This window comes from Pararge aegeria, chromosome 2 (genome assembly GCF_905163445.1).
Source record: "Pararge aegeria chromosome 2, ilParAegt1.1, whole genome shotgun sequence".
Lineage (NCBI taxonomy): Eukaryota > Metazoa > Arthropoda > Insecta > Lepidoptera > Nymphalidae > Pararge > Pararge aegeria.
The window spans coordinates 21,234,871-21,240,887 of NC_053181.1; positions in this window are offsets into that span (position 1 = coordinate 21,234,871).

The following is a 6,017-nucleotide window of genomic DNA, read 5'->3' on the forward strand; positions in this document are numbered from 1 at the left end:
TACAATTTTGTATGACGAAATTAATCTCCTCTTAGTTATTACGTAGATATCGAAATTTGTATTTTTCCATCGCCTAAGGCTTGTGAGCGACAATGGTAGTCTAAAATGTAAATTTATAGGAACTTTCGCATAGGAATAAGTAAAAACGACAGGTTTATTAACATTTTACCTAGAATTTCCATCATAAATGTGCTTTAAATGGTACCCAATGTTGTTATAAAACTAATTTGTGATAGGTTGATCGTAAGAATAATAAATGTTTAGAAACTGACGTTTTTACTACTTAAGCATAACGTGTATTGTAAATGTAGTGATGTAATAGACACGCACAAAATATTAAGCCAAGAACTTGTCTTTTCGTTAAACAGAATACGAATATCCACTTATATGAACTACCTATCCCACTACTTATTTCCTCATCAATGTTAGATGTTGTATATCGCGAGTGTTGCTTTTGTAATATGTTCTGTGTTGTAAAAGATTATTAGAATTTCATGTTATTGAAGTGTAATTATTAAACAATTGTGTAAAAATATTTAAACGTAAACCCCAGAATGTTCTTAGTTTTCTTAAACCTATTCGCTTCGGTACCTATTTTTTTTTATAGATTATTAATGAAATATCAAAACAAATAACTATTTTCATTGTTTTCTTTATAGAAGAATATGTTATGTAAGTTTATCAGAATTTATGACAGAGAAAATTCACTTATTTAGATAATATTATAATGTTAATATCAAAATTGTCTATTAAAATTTGTAATTCTACGCAACATATCACTCTATAATACCTATCCAATTATGCCCAATGGGTACTTTGTTACATTTTCATAAAAATAATAATATATTTGTAATATTCATTTAAAATTTATATTTGTTCTTATATTAAGTCATATTTTATTTTATTCGATTAAATTAGTTTTACAACTAAAAAAATAGATTCTCAAAATCAATACATTATAATTCTGTAATTTTACAGAATAAAATTCAGTAGGACTAATTGTCAGAACTTTTTAATACACTAAGATATATTTTTCTATAATTAATTATTTTAAGGGTCATTGTGTTAAGAGATTAGCGATATTTCTCGCCACGATAAGTTAGTTGAGTTTGGGAGTCCATAGCGTTAATGTTTTAATGTTAGCTACCGGGGAACCGGTGTGGATGTTGCTTGATAGTTTGTGTAGCTCTACTTTGTTCCTCAAGCTTAATTAAATATTACATTAAGAAGTTTTGCGTTTTATTATCAGACCTTTACACTCCAGCTTACGAAGCTGGCTAATATTGAGCTGATCAAACTTGTCATTTAATTTATATGTTTATAATATGATTGTGCTTGAAAGTAACATATTAGGTAAATGACTGTGGTAGGTATATTAAAAAAAATAAGTTCTACTTATATGTAAAGGAATCTGCAAAATTGACGTGTGGCCATGGTTTTCTTGTTTTTCTCCCATCGCCTCGATTGTCGAAAGCCGTTACTAGTATGTCCAACGTAAAAACAGCTCTTAAGTTTCCAAACTACTTACGACTCCGATAGAAGGCACCCATTGACGAGCGACCTATTCATACTATCTGTATGTTCGTGTGTATGATAGCATTTTTCTATTGACTGACATGTTCCACAGTCACAAGCATTACTTGCTTCCAAATGTCGTAGAAAGTCGAAAATTTGCGTAAAACTAGTAGGTAATTGATTTTAACTTATTATTGATTTATTAATACCAAGCGCCTTTAATTTGAATAGCAAATAAGTACTTACGTTTTTCATTATATTTTTCTTGTTAAATAAAATTAATAATTGATCTAACTAAGCGAGATAACTTGGTAAAATCGCATTTTGTCCGTCGGTCCGTCTGTCAGTGCCCTTGTAACTTCTTAATTTAAGAAACGTAGTAGTAATGTCAAAATCAGAAAGTTTGAAAACTTTATTTTGAAATAGATCAAATACTTAATCAACGCTTATTATCATCAATCTTACTACTATAACCTTTCGCATTCATCTAATCCTACTTTTATAAACTTTCGCATTCACCTACTTCTTGTTCTAAGTGATAGTTAATAAATAACACACATAGTTATGATTGATAAAAAGTTTATTGTCATCACTTAGCTCAGCCAGCCTCTTTACATTCCTCGTTACATTCGTGTCTCTCCATGCTCTGACAAGTGCCCATACACTGTGTGGTCTGGCACACCACAGACTGTGATACTATAGAACACTTCTATAAAAATGAATAGAAGTTTGTAACAACTTTTTCACAGTTAAACTACTGAATGGATTCTGAAAAAAACTTTATCTTATATTTATATATAATATAGGATATACATAGAAATAGGCTATAAATTATAATGATACTGAATTAATTGAAGAATTATTGTATTCTGTCTTCGTTGTAATAACATCCACAGTCTGTGTGTATGCAGACATCATTCTCTTTTGATACATGTCATATTGAGTTGCCAGAGATCGTAGAGAAGTTTGCAACCTGACTATCTGTGATTCTAAAACTTGTGTGTCGGATTCATATCGTTACTTATTATCTTCTAAGTTTGATACATTTTTATATCTTTTAATAAATCTCATCATCATCATCATCACATCAACCGATAGCCGTCCACTGCTGGACATAGGTCTTTTGTAAGGAGTTCCAAGTTCCACGGTTCTGAGCCGCTTGGATCCAGCGGCTACCTGCAACGCGCTTAATGTTGTCTGTCCACCTCGTTGGGGGCCGACCAACGCTGCGCTTACCAGTTCGGGGCTGCCATTCCAGCACTTTGGGACCCCAACGTCCATCCTTTCTCCGAACTATGTGCCCGGCCCATTGCCTCTTCAGCTTAGCGACTCGTTGAGCTATGTCGGTAACTCTGGTTCTTCTACGAATCTCCACATTTCTGATTTGATCACGTAGAGATACTCCGAGCATAGCTCTCTCCATCGCCCGCTGAGTGACTCTGAGCCTTCTTATGAGGCCCATAGTTAACGACCATGTTTCAGAGCCATAGGTCATCACTGGCAACACGCACTGTTCGAAGACTTTTGTCTTCAGGCACTGAGGGATTTTTGACGAAAAGATGTCACGAAGTTTCCCGAACACTGCCCATCCGAGTTGGATTCGGCGGTTCACCTCCTTCTCGAAATTGGACCTACCTAACTGGATCGTGTGTCCTAGATATATGTATTCGTCAACAATTTCGAGTGCATTGTTCTCAACGATTACTGGTTGAAGCGGAACATGAGCATTAGACATAATCTTCGTCTTGCTCATGTTCATTCGTAGGTTAACTTGTTGAGAAGCTCTGCTGAGGCCATTGAGCATCGTATTTAGGTCTCCCAGAGTCTCTGCCATTATGACTACATCGTCGGCAAACCGAAGTTGAGAGATGTACTCGCCGTTAATGTTGATGCCAAGTCCGTTCCAATCCAGAAGCTCAAAGACGTCCTCCAACGCAACGGTAAATAGTTTCGGGGAGATAACATCTCCCTGTCGCTCACCTCGCTCAAATTGGATTGGTCTCCTAGTCTGACCCTGTATACCCTTAGACTCACATTATTTAATTAAGTACATTATTTAATTAAATACATTATATCCTTAAACACATTATTACTTATTTACTTAAGTACATTATATACTTATTTACATTACTTAAGTACATTATTTACTGAAGTACATAACTCAAATACATTATTTACTTATTTACATTATATACTGAAATACATCATATACTTAAGTACATTATTTAATTAAATATATTATTTACTTATGTACATTATATACTTAAATACATTATTTACTTATTACCACCATTTTCTTCCTAAATTATTTAATTAAGTCAAAGTCAAATATTTCTTTATTCGAATAGGCACATATATGGCACTTTTGATGCGTTGATTATTTACAAAATGTGTACATAGCAGTGAGTAGTGATGGCGATAACTACAATCGTAAACTTAAAACTAAAGCTACGAGGGTTCCAAACGCGCCCTGGTCTAAGAAGAAGCCCACAACAAAATTTATTTTGCTGTATTGCTTATTTTGTGTAGTCTAGTGTACTGCACTGCATGTTTATTTTTGCTTCTAACATTCAAATTATTGCAGCCACATTTTCTTTTAAATTTTGTGAACATATTAATGTATGTTAACAAAAATGTATCAAAACTTTCAAATATGTATTGGCTATAGAGTGTCATTATTTTAACATCTTTAAATTTATCTCTCAATGACTCTCTCGGACCAATTTTATAAATCGCACGAACAGCCTTCTTCTGCAGCACGAAAATAGTGCCAATATCAGCAGCATTACCCCATAGTAAAATTCCATATGACATAATCCTGTGAAAGTAACTAAAATAGACTAGCAGCAGTTTCTATGTCTGTCAGGTGTCGTATCTTCTTTACTGCCTAGGCAGCAGAACTAAGCCTGCTCGATAAATTATTTACATGAGGGCCCCATTGAATTAGCATCTAACGCTATTCCTAGAAATACTGTTTTATCCACCGGATTCAATTCCTTATTATTCAGTAGTATAGTGGTTTTTACATTTTTAACATTTGGTAATGTGAATTTCATGCACTTAGTTTTATTTCCATTTAAAACCAAATTATTAGCAAGAGAGTTGTTTACATCGTCAAAAGCTAATTCACGTCTATTAATTTTGAACATAAGTGATGTATCATCAGCAAACAATACTATCCCGTGATTGTCCTTAACAAGGTAAAGCAGGTCATTACAGTAAATAAGGAATAGAAAAGGACTACCTACCTACTATAGAACCTTGTGGAACACCAATTTTCACAATTGACCCATTAGACCGCTTTCCATTAACGTCTACCATTTGAACCCTATCGCGCAAGTAGTAACTAATCAAGTCGAGAGCTACACCCTGAATTCCATAGTGGTGTAGTTTTCCGACTAATGTTTCATGTACAACACAATCAAACGCCTTAGACAAATCACAGAACACACCAACTGCATCACGTGACTCCTCACAGGCTTCAAATATATTTTGTATTAGCTCAACACCAGCGTCGATTGTTGAGCGACCCCGTGTAAAACCAAATTGTTTAGCGTGGAGTAAATCATACTTATGAAAAAGTGATTTAAAATAAGTTTTTCAAAAATTTTACAGAAAGTGGGTAATACTGATATTGGTCTGAAGTTAGTGGGTTCAGAAGTACTACCCGATTTAAACAAAGGAACTATTTTACTATGTTTCATTAAGTCAGGAAACACACCACAATCTATACAGTTATTAAATATTAATGCAAAGTCGGGTGCAACGATATCAATTAGTGATTTGAGAACGTCTACGGAAATGCCCCACAAGTCATTTGTTTTTTTATTATTTAATAATTTAAAGGCTTTAATAACGTCAGAGGCACTAACATGACTGAATTTAAAAGCGTTTTTACACTCAGGCACGTTATTCTTCAATAGAGAGGGAGCAATATCTGGTGAAGAGTTCTATGATTTAGTGGTGGAGATAGGAATGTTAGTAAAAAAGATTTCAAAAGCAGTAGCCACCTCGAAGTCAGATGCTAATTCTTATTATCTACATTGAGTTTAAAGTTATTATGCCATTATTTCCATTATATCCTTAAATACAATATATACTTCATTATTTACATTATATCCTTAAATACATTATATACTTCAGTACATTACATACTTAAGTACATGAGTTACTTAAGTACATTGTACATTATTAAATTAAATACATTATTTACTTATTATTAGATTATTAATATTTCTTTCTTTAAAATTATGTATTAAAAACTATTCATACATATTATGTTTGTTATATATAGTATGTGTATTTTATATATTACGTATATATATACGTTATTAAATGATCTATGTACATATTTGGTATTTAATATCTATATATCTAATCCCGTTCTCTTATTGTAAGTCCTATCTACAAAGGTTGCCTGTAAGAGATTGCTTTCAGCAATAAGGCCGCCTTTGCATACATTATGTACTGTATACTTCTTACTGTTTCTTTTCCTGTATGTT